Below are 15,756 nucleotides of genomic sequence, written 5' to 3' on the forward strand. Positions count from 1 at the left end.
ACCTTTTTCTGTACCATAAATATTCCCATCCTTCTCTCCTCCACAACGTTTTCTAAATCAAAATACTTACACTCCATTCTCCTCCACAACTGTCACTCTGATACAAATCCCTCTACTCCTGTTTCCTTCAAATTTATGATTTTTCTGCACCCAAATCTCCCCATACCCCTCTCCTCAACAACCGTCCTTCTTCTGACTCAAATATATCTATCCCCCTCATCTCCGCAACTTTCCCTCTCACTGACCCAAATTCATTTCTCTATCAACCTTTCAAACTGTCCCTCTTCTGAACCCAAATCCTACACCCCTCTCTCCTCCACATTTGTCCCTCTTCGATACCCAAATCCCACCACACTATCTACTCAACTGTCCCTCTTCGGGACCCCAATCCCTCCATCCCTCTTACCTGCAAACTTCTCATTTTTTCCTGGATCCAAATCCTCCATCCTTCTCTCCTTCACAGCTGTCCCTCTTTGTGGGATGACCTAGAGATTGCTATAAATGAATGTACAATTTAGCATAACTTTATATAGCCTCTCATGTTATTACTACACATCTGACATGGTGGACTCCTCCATCCTACAGAGTTCCATACAGATACAGTGAGCATTGTCACCCTGGTATGAAGTGTGTTAAGCCTAGTACACGCTATGAGAAAATCAGATGAACGATAGTCCACAAAGGTACGTATCGTGATGTAGTCAAGAATGCTTTTAACTTGTACGAAGATTCTCGAACGACAAAGAAAAATGTAGCTACATGCTAGCGTCTTCCGGGTCATTCTTTGCTTCCATTAATGCGCTGTATTTTCCATTCGATTATTTCCGTACGATTACTGATTGAACAAAAATTAGACATTGTGCTCACTTACGATAATTTCCTAGCTTGCACCTTTGTTTTTTTCCATATAAACAGTTGGAATTGGCTGTTGAAAGCACTACACTAACAAACAGATAATCGACCAATCGTTCCTCTTGCAGAAATTTTCATCCAATTTTCTTATCATGTGTACTATCAGGATAATCAAGCCTAAAAAAAAAAAAAAAAAAAAAAAAACATAAGGCAAATATGACATATTTGTTCTTTTTGTTTTGATCAAGTTTAAATTTGATATCTTTAAGGGCTCATTCACACCGGAGGGTGCACATAATGCACTTGTGCTGCTGTGCGTTGGGCGTCCCAAGCTGCGATATGTTGTTTTAAGTTTATCCAAAGCTTGCTTTAATTTCCTTTTTATAACTTTGATTTAATTTTATGCAGAATAGTAAATTGGTATGTGCTGGCACGAGTTGTAACACAATGCTTCAGTATGAACTGGGCACATAGGCAGCAAATAGTATTTGTGTCTCCTTGTGTTGAGCACACTTTGAGCGAACGTAGAGTTTACCTTGAGCATTGGTTGAGTGCATGTTAAGTGTATGTTGAGCGCAAGTTGAGTATTGGTTGGGCGCATGCTGAGCGTATGCTGAGCGCACGTTGAGTATTGCTTGGGTGCATGTTAAGTGCATGTTGCGTATTGGTTGGGGACATGTTGAGTGTATGTTGAGCACACATTGAATGCACCTTGAGCGTTGGGTGTACGGTACCTTGAGTATTGGTTGGGTGCATGTTGAACGTATACTGAGTGGATGTTGAGTATTGCTTGGGTGCATGTTGAGCCTATGTTGAGTGCACGTTAAGTATTGGTTGGGTGCATGTTGAGCGTATGCTGAGTGCACATTGAGTGCATGTTGAGTATTGCTTGGGTGATGTTGAGTGCATGTTGAGTATTGCTTGGGTGCATGTTGAGCGTATGTTGAGCGTATGTTGAGCGTATGTTGAGCGCACGTTGAGTTCAAATTGAGTATTGGTTGGGTGCATGTTAAGTGTATGTTGAGCATACGTTTATTATTGGTTGGGTGCATGTTGAGCGTACATTGAGTGCATGTTGAGAATTGCTTGGGTACATGTTGAGCGTATGTTGAGGGCACATTGAGTGCATGTTGAGAATTGCTTGGGTGCATGTTGAGCATATGTTGAGGGCACATTGAGTATTGGTTGGGTGCATATTGAGTGTGTGCTGAGCACACGTTGAATGCATGTTGAGTATTGCTTGGGCACACATTGAGTAATGGTTGGGTGTGCATGTTAGGTGTATGTTGTGTGCACATTGAGTATTGGTTGGGTGCATGTTAGGCGTGTGTTGAGTATTGCTTGGGTACATGTTGAGCGTATGTTGAGTATTGGTTGGGTACATGTTGAGGGTATGTTGAGGGCACATTGAGTTCATGTTGATAATTGCTTGGGTGCATGTTGATCGTATGTTGAGAGCACATTGAGTATTGGTTGGGTGCATATTGAGTGTGTGCTGAGCACACGTTGAATGCATGTTGAGTATTGCTTGGGCGCACATTGAGTAATGGTTGGGTGCATGTTAGGTGTATGTTGTGTGCACATTGAGTATTGGTTGGGTGCATGTTGATCGCACGTTGAGTATTGGTTGGGTACATGTTAAGCGTATGTTGAGCGCACGTTGAGTATTGGTTGGGTGCATGTTAGGCGTATGTTGAGTATTGCTTGGGTGCATGTTGAGCGTACGTTGAGTATTGGTTGCGTGTATGTTGAGCGTACATTAAGTATTGGTTGCGTGCATGTTAAGCGTATGTTGAGTATTGCTTGGGTGCATGTTGAGAGCACATTGAGTATTGGTTGTGTGCATGTTAAGCGTACGTTGAGTATCGGTTGCATACATGTTAAGCGTATGTTGAGTATTGGTTGGGTGCATACTGAGTGCACGTTGAGTATTGGTTGGGTTGGGTGGATGTTGACCGAATGTTGAGCGCACGTTGGGTATTGTTTGGGTGCATGTTAGGCGTATGTTGAGTATTGGTTGCATACATATAAGGCATATGTTGAGTAGTGCTTGGGTGCATATTGAGTGCACGTTGAGTATTGGTTGAGCGAATGTTGAGCGCACGTTGAGTATTGGTTGGGTTGGGTGCATGTTGAGCGCACGTTGGGTATTGCTTGGGTGCATGTTAGGCGTATGTTGAGTATTGGTTGCATACATGTTAAGCGTATGTTGAGTAGTGCTTGGGTGCATGTTGAGTGCACGTTGACTATTGGTTGCGTGCATATTGAGTGCATGTTGGGTATTGGTTGGGTTGGGTGCATGTTGAGCGAATGCTGAGCGCATGTTGGGTATCGCTTTGGGTGCATGTTAGGCGTATGTTGAGTATTGGTTGCATACATGTTAAGCGTATGTTGAGTAGTGTTTGGGTGCATGTTGAGTGAACGTTGAGTATTGGTTGCGTGCATATTGAGTGCATGTTGGGTATTGGTTGGGTTGGGTGCATGTTGAGCGAATGTTGAGCGCACGTTGAGTATTGCTTGAGCGAATATTGAGCGCACGTTGAGTATTGCTTGAGCGAATGTTGAGCACACGTTGGGTATTGGTTGGGTTGGGTGCACGTTGAGTGAATGTTGAGCGCACGTTGGGTATTGGTTGGGTTGGGTGCACGTTGAGTGAATGTTGAGCGCACGTTGGGTATTGGTTGGGTTGGATGCACGTTGAGCGAATGTTGAGCGCACGTTGAGTATTGTTTGAGCGAATGTTGAGCGCACGTTGGGTATTGGTTGGGTTGGGTGCACATTGAGCGAATGTTGAGCGCACGTTGGGTATTGGTTGGGTTGGGTGCACATTGAGCGAATGTTGAGCGCACATTGAGTATTGCTTGAGCGAATGTTGAGCGCACGTTGGGTATTGGTTGGGTTGGGTGCACGTTGAGTGAATGCTGAGCGCACGTTGGGTATGGCTTGGGTGCATGTTAGGCGTATGTTGGGCATACGTTGATCAACTCAGATAAACATATATAGCTGGACAGTAAAATGGCTACATATAAAATAAACAACTCTCAATGTAGGAGATTTACTAAATCTGATGCACATAGAATCTGGTGCAGCGGTGCCTAGTAACCAATCAGCTTCTAACTCCAGCTTGCTCAATTAAGCTTTAAAACCTAGAAGCTGATTGGCTCCCATGCACAGCTACAGCAGATTCTGTGTGCTCCAGTTTTAGTCAATCTCCCCCCAATATGTATCTGTTGTTGCTCTATCTATAAACATGGAAGTAACAACAGGAACCCGAGGAAGACAATAATTTGTGGGGATTTGGGGTAAATTTAGATCAGTATTTGTAAACATGGAGCGCAGATGAATGGAACATGTGCTCCTTTTCTGGTGCAGCGCACCAAAGCGGCCAGCAGGTGGCGCCAGAGTGACAACCAGCACCTTTTTTTTTTCGGCCAGCTTGGCGCAGGTACTACACATCCCAGGCTGCACTGTGCACAGAGCCCCCATTGGCTGCAGGGGCTGCTCCTATCAAAGCAGGCAGGCAGAGGGCAGTTCTGGCAACCAGGGGCCCCATTGGTTGTTGCTGTGGAAACAATGGGCGCTTGATTGAAAGAGTGGGTGGGCCAGAGCATCATGGGGCACTCCTACTATTATGTTTGCAAGTTGCAGGCTGGCAGAGACTTAGAAAGGAGGGAGAAGGGGGAATTCAGGGGAGAGAGAGAGAGAGAGAGACAGACAGACACATACATACATACAGGAGCCTAGGAGAGTGTCAGCCTTGCTGCCAAGCTTTTGCACGCCTCCCCCCCCCACCACCACCAGCAATCCTGCGTCCCTCCTCTCGGGTGTTGCATTCTGCAAGGCGAAAAGAGGGGGTGGGGTGGGGGGGGCACCACCGCCACATGTGCCAGAGGGCGTCGTTACTGGAGGAGCGAGCAAGCCCGGCACCCGGCCTGCCGTAGCAGCAGAGGACTGGCAAGCGGCATCGGGGTGCGCCCGCGGGGGGGGGGCTTCTGGAGGAGGGAGGCGCCCGCCAGCGCGCCCGCTTTTGCAACAGGTACTGGGTGGACCTCTTAACGAAAGGGGGGGGCATCACCTGCGTGCCCCCTTGACAGCCCGGCCTCAGCCGTCAGTGGAACCCCCCCCCCCCCACCCCTGCTCCTTCCAACCTGAGCCCGTCCGCCCTTGCCCATGCTCGGAACCCTGGACGTCGACTGGGCCCGCACCTTCAGGTAAGCTGGCGCTGCCCAGTTGCATTGTGTACAACCCTCTCTTTTAACCCTTAGGCGGGCACACGCGTCGCGTGCGGCAGCTGGCAACGCGACCAGGCTGGTCTCCATCCACGGACTTGTTGATTTTTTTTTTTTCAACCGGGTACTAAAAATTCCAAAAATGTGGTCATTTAAAAAAAATTTTTTTTATATATTTTTTAAAAATTTTTTTTATTTGTTTTTTTTTTTTGCTCCCCCCCCCCCCATCTCTCCGCTTTTCCCGAAAATTCAACGATTGCACCTGCTCCGTGTTGTCGGAGACCATCCATACGTTTTTGTTTTTTTTTCCTCGCCGATGCTGTCATTGGCTCATCCTCGTACGCTGGATGGCCCCCAAAACACGGCGTGAGCCAGGGAAGATCCTTTGTGTGGAGGGGATTTAAATTTTTTATTTTTTTTTCTCTCTCTCTCTCTCTCTCTCTCTCTCTCTCTCTCTCTCTCTCTCTCTCTCTCTCTCTCTCTCTCTCTCTCTCTCGGTGGTCTGGCAGGCAGATGGCTTCTGGATCGTTATAAAAGGACCCCCACCCCTCTCTCACCCTTTTTTTTTTTTTTTTTTCCCCCTCTACCCGTGAAACGCGCTTCCCTTTTAATCGCGTTCTCGGGGGCCCACGGGGCGTACCCCGCTCTCCCCGTGCGACGGCACAATAAATTTTCAATTTTTCCTGCGGTGGCAGATAAGACACCCCTATAGGAAAGGACTTATTAACTCTTCTTTTCTTTTTTCTTTTTTTTTAATACATATAATATAGATCCCTCTACAACCCCCCCCCCCCTCCCCCAACCACCATACCTGACGCCCTTTAACTTTTATATTTTCTTGACCACAGAGCTTGCAATTTAGTAGATGGGGGGGTTGGCATGTCAAGGTCACAGGCTGAGACAGGGGGGGGGGGTGTCATGCGGAATTACGTTGGGCGGGGGGGCGCAGGTTGATGGACAAAGGATGGTGGTCTTGCATTGTGGGCCATGGGGCACCCCGTTTCGGGTAAGAATAGGCAAAATGGGCGCTCTGTTTTCTTTTTTTTAATTCTTGGCATTAGTCATTAAAGGGTGTGGGGGGGGGGGGTCATTCACCGATGTGGGTTTTTTTACGATAGGGGATAAGCCACCGCTGACTGCGGCGTCCTAATCAGGGTAACAATGGCCTAATCAGGGTAACAGTGTTTCCAGTAGACGGAGCTGGGGGTGGGGGGGAGCTGGCTCTCTCCGGTGTCACCACAATGGGAACGGGATTTCCTGGGCTCTAAATCCCCAGGCCTCAATTTATCTCTAATGGGATTTTGTCTGGGCTTCGGGCGATTGGGGTGTAGCGCGCTTCCCTTTTTTTTGTAATAAGCCTCTAGACAAAACGTTGTTTTTCTTTTTTATTGCAAGGAGGGGGGGGGGCCGTGCCGGAGACTCTTGGACCGCCACCCCCCCCCTCAAAAAAAAGGGGGTCAGCTTCTTGATTTGGCGTTCTTCGATAACGGCGGTGATAAAGCTGGGGGGGTGTGTGTTGGTTGCAGGGGGGGGGGGGCTACGTTGAATTCCACTCAGCACTTAAGGGGTTAATACTCACGCATACATATTTAAATTATACCGACACTGGAAAAAAAAAAAGTATGTACGCCCCCCTCCCCTCGTTCCACACGTGAGCCCAACCTAGTTTGAATGTCGCCCAGTTACACAGCAGCCCCTAAACGATACATTCTTGTCTTTCTATAACCCTATTGTTTCCCTTTACAATGAAAATATTTACTGTTACAAAGTTTCTTGTTATCTCGGTACGGGAGGAAAAAAAAAAAAAAAAATTTTTCTTTTAAAGCTTTATTAAGTCAATGACAATACTAGTACTGAACTTTTTATATATAGGAAGCCCCAGTGCCGGGACAAGGTCGCCCAGGGCAAAAGATGTCAAACTGCGCCGAACGGGAGACGGGGACAGAGCGTTGTCACCTTTTGATCATGGCGGGGTCATTCGATTTTAAAGAAAGTTTCAGATTTATTAAGATTGACTTTTGGAATGACGTGAACGTGTGATTTATAGTTACTGTGTTTACATTTAATTTAATTCTGTCATGGAGGAATCACCTTGAAAACTCCTGATTTATTTATTTTTTTGCCTTTTTTTTTTTTTTCGGCAGGGGGAGGAGGGGTTGCATTTTGCTTTTAACTTTTTAACTTTTACTTTGTCTTAAACTTTTTCTTTTACCAGCAAATTTTTGCACATCGTAAACTTGAAAGGCATAAAGTAAAAGGTCGCCCTTGTAGGGGCCTGACCCTTGATCTTTGGTGAGGTCATGACTTTTTGAAGTGATTCCTTCAGAGCTCCTGACAAGCAGCTTCTCCCCAGACTTCATGAACGCCATTCTATAGGCATCCCAAGACTGCCATTCTTTAGGCATCCCATGAACAACATTCTATAGGCACCCCAAACCTGCCATTCTTTGGGCATCCCAAGACTGCCATTCTATAGGCATCCCAAGACTGCCGTTTTATAGGCATCCTAAGACTGCCATTCTATAGGCATCCCATGAACACCATTCTATAGGCATCCCAAGAACACCATTCTATAGGCATCCCAAGACTGCCGTTCTATTAGGCATCCCATGAACACCATTCTATAGGCATCCCATGAACATCGTTTTATAGGCATCCCAAGATGACCGTGCTGAAGGCATCCCATGAACACCATTCTATAGGCATCCCAAGAACACCATTCTATAGGCATCCCAAGACTGCCGTTCTATTAGGCATCCCATGAACACCATTCTATAGGCATCCCATGAACATCGTTTTATAGGCATCCCAAGATGACCGTGCTGAAGGCATCCCATGAACACCATTCTATAGGCATCCCAAGACTGCCATTCTATAGGCATCCCATGAACACCATTCTATAGGCATCCCATGAACATCGGCATCCCAAGGTCACCATCTTGAAGGCATTCCATGAACCCCATTCTATAGGCATCCCAAACACTGCTGTTCTAAAGGCACCCAGTGAACGGGGTTTCATAGGCATCCCAGGACCACAGTCCTTTAGGCATCCCATAAATGCTATTCTATAGGCATCTAATGAACGGTGTTCTGTAGGCTTTCTCAGACCCCCGTTCTATAGGCGTCCTGTGAACACCATTCTATAGGCATCCCAAAGACTGCTGTTCTATAGGCACCCCATAAAAGCCATTCTACAGGCATTCTCTGAACGGCGTTCCATATGCACCCCATGACTGCCATTCTATAGGCACCCTGTGGACTTAGTGTTATAGGCATCTCAAGACGACCTTTCTATAGGCATCCCAAGACCACAGTTCTACAGGTGTCCGATGAACACCATTCTATAGGCATCTCGTGAACGCTGTTCTATAGGCCTTCTCAGACCCCCCCCCCCCCCCGTTCTATAGGCATCCCGTGAGCATGATCCCACAGATACAATGTATAGACCATTACAATTTTTCAATTTTTTGCATTTATTGTATTTCATTCTTTTTGGAAACATTTTTAAATCTAAGGTAAATATTTCAGGGTGTGTTCTCATCAGGCTCAGCGCATTGCTATCTATATGCCTGGCACGGAAAAAACAAACAAACATTACAACGCATGTCAACGTGGTAAATAAAGGTTAAAAAAGTTACCTTTTATTTTGTTAAAACTTAAAAAAAAAAAAAAAAATTATATATATATATTATGTATTATTATTATTATTATTATTATTATTATTATTATTATTATTATTATTATGTATATAATCTATATTATATTTTTTTAACTGAAGCTTTTGTTAAAATAATCCCCGGTGATCTTGCCTTGCTCAGGTGCTTCCTGTTATGCGGTGACAACATTCTGTCCCTTTCTCCCAGTTGTGCTCCTGTGTTGTCACACAAAGGAGACTACAAGTGTCAGTTTTAGCATGTATGACACAAGCATGGTCCTCTGTTGTCACCATCAGCTAACCCGCCCTGAAAAACGCCACCTAGCCACGTTGGCAGGAAGTGGCTGCAAAGAGGCTGCAGGAGATCGGCAGTCCTGGGATAGAACAATGGAGAGAAAAAAAGTTGAAAACAAGTATTTTATGGCAGTTGTTTCTGATATGCGGTGCTTAAGTAAATGACATTCAGTGTTTGCATCTATTTTAGTCATACAATGAGGCATTTTAGCCGTGTTTTGTATTTCCTCGCTATGCGGTATGTGTTGTGCTGAAGATAGAGGAAGCCGGGATTTTATGTAACACACAGAAGACGCATTATATCCTAAGAAAGATTTATTGTATTTTTAATAAAAAGCAGCCGACGCCATTAGAAAAAACAGTCAGCTCAACATTCTTATAACTTTATTCAACTTTGTACATCCATTTTGTTTTTAATGGATCTGTTCACCCAAAAGTGGTATTTTAGTTGCAGGTGGAGTCTGTTTCTGCGTTCTTGTCTGTCCTGGTCAAGTCAGGTCTCCCAGCTGTGATTCCTGGTCTGTTCCAGTCTTCCTCCTTCTGTTAGATAATGGGCACAGCAGGTGTACAGACCCGGGAACTCAGCACAAGGATGGTGGGAACCCCTCATAATGGGCACAGCAGGTGTACAGACCAAGAAACTCAACACAGGGATGGTGAGAACCTCTCATAATGGGCACAGTAGGTGTACAGACCAAGGAACTCAGCACAGGGATGGTGGGAACCCCTCATAATGGGCACAGCAGGTGTACAGACCTGAGAATTCAGCACAGGGATGGTGGGAACCCCTCATAATGGGCACAGCAGGTGTACAGACCCGGGAACTCAACACAGGGATGGTGGGAACCCCTCATAATGGGCACAGCAGGTGTACAGACCTGGGAACTCAGCACAGGGATGGTGGGAACCCCTCATAATGGGCACAGCAGGTGTACAGACCCGGGAACTCAGCACAGGGATGGTGGGAACCTCTCATAATGGGCACAGCAGGTGTACAGACCAAGGAACTCAACACAGGGATGGTGGGAACCCCTCATAATGGGCACAGCAGGTGTACAGACCAAGGAACTCAACACAGGGATGGTGGGAACCTCTCATAATGGGCACAGCAGGTGTACAGACCCGGGAACTCAGCACAAGGATGGTGGGAACCTCTCATAATGGGCACAGCAGGTGTACAGACCAAGGAACTCAACACAGGGATGGTGGTAACCTCTCATAATGGGCACAGCAGGTGTACAGACCTGGGAACTCAGTACAGGGATGGTGGGAACCCCTCATAATGTGCACAGCAGGTGTATAGACCTGGGAACTTAGCACAGGGATGGTGGGAACCCCTCATAGTTGGTGGGAAGATCAGAGCAGGTTAAGGACTTGACTTGTCTCTTGTACATACTTTCCAGTGAAGTTGCTAGCGGTGCTCCTCACAGTGTCTTGTTGATCAGATCTGTGTGTTGTATGGTTGCGCTCGCTCTGATTTTTCTGAAGAGAATTGTTGTTGAGGTCGTCTTCCCGTAAACCTGTTTTTGTTTGTACAGCTTGGGTAAATATTTAATTTTCTGTCTTGCATCTAAGTGTCCAGCTGGCTCTGTTTGGTTTTTAAGGGTGTCATTCGCACCAGCCGGTCGGTGATATTTCAGTTCTCGGTGGAGTCTGGTGGGCCCATGGGGGGCTCCTCCTGCAGAAGGGATGGCAACGTCGGGAGAGACGTTGGTGTTGTCACCATCTCTGCACCGTCTCTCCTGTACTATACTGCAGGTGGAAGTCACCACCTGTGGTGTGTAAGTGCCACAAGCATCCATCTGCACCCCGCCAGACTGAGGTCAGAGAGGGGGAGGCTGAAGCAGCACTAGTTGCCTGCGACTTGTCTTGCAGTGCTCAAACGCTAACAAGGAGAATGCTGATAGGAGGAGAGAGCAGAGTCATGGACTCATTCTGCTGTTTGTTTGTTTTTTCACTGTCCAATCAGAGGTTGGGGGAGGGACAAGACCTGTAAGTGTTAATTACAGAAATAATTTAGCCTTTTTTCATTTAATTATGCTTTTCCACACCCGTCCCGTAATTCCATGCAAGATTCCCATTATTGCTTTTGGCTCCTATTGGCACAAGGAGGTCCCTTGGTGGACTCCTACCCAGATCTCCACCAGAGCCTGTCTTGTGGTCAATCCGTAGACCTGAATGCCTGGTTTTCAGAATGTTATGGATACGAAGTCAAAAGTATTGAAACAATGGTTGTATGTACAGGGAAAGTTGTCGATGTCATAACTATACCCTCCAAATATTAGTTGATTGTCTTACAGCAGTGGTCTCCAAACTGCGCCCCCAGGAAAGATGTGTCCCTTTGCTTGCCTTTATCAGGTTCTTGCAGCACTATTCCTCTCACTGACACCAACAATGGGGCGCTATTCCTTCCAGTGACACCAATGATGGGGCACTATTACTCTCACTGACACCAATGATGGGGCACTATTACTCTCACTGACACCAATGATGGGGCACTATTACTCTCACTGACACCAAAAATGGGACACTATTCCTCCCACCGACACCAATGTTAGGACATTATTACAACCACTGACACAAAGGATAGGGTACTATTCCTATCAGTGACACCAATAATGGGACACTATTCCCCCCACTGACACCAATGATGGGACACTATTCCCCCCAGTGACACCAATGATGGGGCACTATTCCTCCCAGTGACACCAATGATAAGGCACTATTCCTCTCAGTGACATTAATGACGGGGCATTATTTCCTCCCACTGACACCAATGATGGGGCACTATTCCTCCAACTGACACCAATGATGGGGCACTATTCCTCCAACTGACACCAGTGATGGGGCACTATTCCTCCCACTGACACCAATGATGGGGCACTTTCTCCCACTGAAACCAATGATAGGGCATTGTTACAGATGCCAGGACATTTTCGACTCCTACTGGCCACAGTCCGGCCCCTCTAAAGTTTTGAAAGGATAATAAACTGGCCCTTTGTTTAGAAAGTTTGGAGACCCCTGTCTTACAGTGAAAATAATAGACACACAAAATGATTGTTCGCCCTGAGGAAAAATTCACTTCCATAGGTCGATTTATTTATTTATTTTTCTCTATCTTGATATATGTGTCAATCTCAGATCATCGCATGTTTGTCTACAATGGGAATCCTACCCATCATTTTCGGTAGAACGGTCCCCTCGCAGTCAGTCTTTCTTGGTTTCATAACTGTGTAGTCAGTGGCTCGGATGTTCTTTTAATCTGCACTCAAAAAAAAGTATTGGAACCCTTTCAATCCTTGTCAAGCCCTGATCAGCTTTCCCAAGTCTATTGTCCTTCAGGACGAGCTGAACTGGCAAGGTTACCGTATCTCGCAGTCACTGACACTTATCCCTTAGGACGCCGGCAATGCCTTTACTCTGGACTGGAGGCCTGTGTTTGCCTCGGGATCCATTTCTTAGGGTGTCCTTATAACCTACCTGGGTCTAATCAAGACGTCAGGCTGAATCCCATATAGTTTCCTTCCAACCACTTGTAAACCATGAAGCAATATCACTACTGCTAAACTCTACACCAGATGTTCAGTAGGACAATAAGGCTGGTTGTACAAAAGTCAATTGATAGATCAGCTTCTGTACACCCGAGCTGCCCATACATGGCTGAAAATTCAGCTGGTTCAGCAGGGACTGGCCAAATTTAGATCCATGTATGGGCAGGACAGGAGTTGGTCTGCCAATGGACTTTTGTACAACCAGCCTGGGCATGAATTCCTCCGGCCTCCTGTTTTTGGACCTTTTATCACTTATGAGGCTCTTCCATAGGAGATTGATATCACCAGCCTTATTGTCCTGCTGAACATCTGGTGTAGGGTATTGATGGCCGTAATCTCATTGAGCTCTCCCCATAGTGCTACAGGCCATGAATTCCACTGGCCTCCTGTTTTAAGCTTCGCAACAATTACTTTTTGTTACTAGATGCAGTCGTACACCTTCAGCCCAACCCCCACCCTGGAGGACCTGAATTTCTCTTCTTAATAAGTTTACATTTTATCACTTACCATGCTCTTCCACAAGGAATTGATATAACCAGGTGGAAATCCAAGGCTCAATTCACAAAGTGAACACACCAAAATAATGAAACGTATTATTATTATTATTTTTTTTTTTAATAACTTTTTTTTTTGTACACCTTAAGTCCAGCCCCCACCCCGGGGGGACCTGGATATCCCTTTTGTCTGGTTTATTGCCTGGAGACCATCTTTGGTCTATGCTAGTACCAAAAAAGCTCTCGGGGGTCATTTGACCAGGCATGTTGCGAAGTAGAGGTACTGTCAAAGGGAGATTCTTCTCTAGGCCCTCATGATATAAAGAACTTGTTACAATACTCTTGATGAGATCTCACGGTTGATATAAAGTGTAAATTATTGCTTTTCTATCTCCTCCTGGAGATCTGTTGTGAAACAGGGATCTCTGTTTTCCAGCTCAAGACTCAACAGAGATGCATGCTCATATCACAGCCAGTGTTCTCCCGTAGAACTGATAAAATGTTCGCTGAGATCCCATCATTGATATATAAAGTGACCTCTTGACATCTCATTGTTCTCCTGAAGATCTAGTATCCAGATCTGATAAACCTTTTGCTAAGATCCCATCATTGACATATACAATTATATCTTCACCTTTCATTGTTCTCCTGAAGATCTAGAGAGCACCCTTCTTCATCTGAAGCCCCATTAGGGATGGTGTACAGTCATATTACAGCCCGTGTCCTCCCATAGAACCTATCCCTAGAACCGATGAACCTTACTCTAGTTGAGAACTCATAAGTGATATATGCAGTGACGTTTCAGCTTTTTAATGTTTTCCTGAAGATCTGGTATATAATATGGATAGGTCTTCTTAATCTAAAGCCTCACTAGGGATGGGTACAGCCTGTGTCTTTCTGTAGAACCTGTGTCTAGAACTGATGTACTGAAGCCTTGTTGAGATCTCATCAGTGATTATAAAAAGTGACATCAGAACCTCTCAATGTTCTCCTGAAGATCTGATGTATAACATGCATCAACATTTTTCATCTAAAGCCTCTGTAGAACCTCATCTGTAAAACCTCTCCCTAGAACTGATGAACCTTACTCTAGTTGAGAACTCATAAGTAATATATGCAGTGACATCTCAACCTTTGAATGTTCTCCTGAAGATCTGGAACATAACATGGATATCTTTCCTTCATCTAAAGCCTCACTAGGGATGTGTAGAAGCCTGTGTCCCCTTATAGAATCTGTGTCCAGAACTACATAAATATTATTTAGGATGTGGCACTCTGCTACTAGTATCAGCATCCACAGTACCACCCTTTGAAGATGCAAATACCTTTTAATTTGTGTCTAGAACTGATGAATCCTACTCTCGTTGAGATCTCATCAGTGGCCTATAAAGAGACATCTAGACATGTACATGCCGAAAAAATGTGCCTAGCTTTGGATGCATTCATTTGGTAGATAATTTTGTTTATTTGTTAACACTGTGTTGGTCTGGTTTGTTGTTGGGATTAGTTTATTTTCTTCAGGATTCGTTTCATATATTCGTTATACAAGGTGAATTAGAAAAGTTTCCTAATCCACCTGGTATAACTTCGGATGGATTTGAATTCATTGTAAAAAGCTGTGGTTGGCAAAGTTGAAGTAAACTCCCATGCATGAATTTTACCTATAGGTACTGTAAATATCTCCTAAACGTGCACAGTTTAGGAGATATTTACTGTAGATGCAGCCGGTGATGTCACCAGGACATGTGCTCTGAAGGAACAGACACCCTGGCCGTTCCTTCAGAGTCCTGTCCCGTAAACGGCAGCTCCCTTGCCCATGCGCAGTAGTGATGTCATATTGGCTCCGGCCACACAGCCTGAGTAGGTGAACCTGGAAAGGAAGACCGGGTAAAGATGGAAGCGCCTTTAGCGGTGACAGCATGCCACTGTCAAGAGCCTCTTCCCCACAACCCTAGCCCGGTGGTTGTGGGGGTGCAGGGGCTAACTTATCTGAATCTGGAAGCCCCCTTTAACAAGGGGGTCCCCAGATCCTGCCCCCCAATGTGAATGAGTAGGGGTACATAGTACCCCTACTCATTCACCGAAAAATACATTGAAAAGTAAAATAAATAAAAACATCTCCCCCGATGTAAATCTAGTATCAATCATGATGAACGTTGATCCGTGCAAAAAAAAAAAAAGCGGAACACAACCATCTTGTGGAGAGACACTCTCCAAATGACCGGTAAACATAAGGATGGGTCACCTGGTGATATCACCGTGTGACCCCGTTCCCATGTATATCTGTCATTTAGCGAGTGACAGGACACAGGACGGCAGATGAGTCATGGTTGTTAAGGATGCGGCGTCCGCTCGCTCCTTGACAACCACACTGATTTCGTATCATTATCGAACTAATGACGTCATCTGAATAAACTAATGCACTCATTATTTTTTTGTTATAACTTTTTTTTTTCTGTTTTTTTGCCATTGCTTTCTATATCCATTTGGAAATTCGGATAAATCTGAATCCTCAAAAAATGAAATTTTCACCTGAAAAACACATTTGTACAAGACGAATCGCACACATCTAGTGACAGCTCAACCTCTCAACGTTCTCCACTGCCTAAAATTATAATATTTTCGCAGAAGGGTGGAGGTGTGCTTTAATCTCTCGTCGTTAGCGGAGAATGGCGTGTGGC

At 45.3% G+C, this 15,756-nt stretch overlaps 1 protein-coding gene across 4 annotated transcripts in view; it reads left to right on the forward strand.

Moving 5' to 3' along the window:
- The first annotated feature begins 4,365 nt into the window (after positions 1-4,365).
- Positions 4,366-15,756, forward strand: part of IGSF9 (immunoglobulin superfamily member 9) — a 125,422-nt gene continuing 114,031 nt past the window's right edge. For 2 of the 4 annotated variants that reach the window (XM_073609610.1, XM_073609613.1), the window contains exon 1: positions 4,367-5,063. The gene's annotated coding sequence lies outside the window, so the exon portion shown is untranslated. Of the gene's footprint in view, positions 5,064-15,756 lie in introns of all 4 variants that reach the window. The other 2 variants (XM_073609612.1, XM_073609614.1) reach the window with 2 other exon arrangements.

The sequence above is a fragment of the Aquarana catesbeiana genome, linkage group LG13, assembly GCF_042186555.1.
Source record: "Aquarana catesbeiana isolate 2022-GZ linkage group LG13, ASM4218655v1, whole genome shotgun sequence".
Classification (NCBI taxonomy): Eukaryota; Metazoa; Chordata; class Amphibia; order Anura; family Ranidae; genus Aquarana; species Aquarana catesbeiana.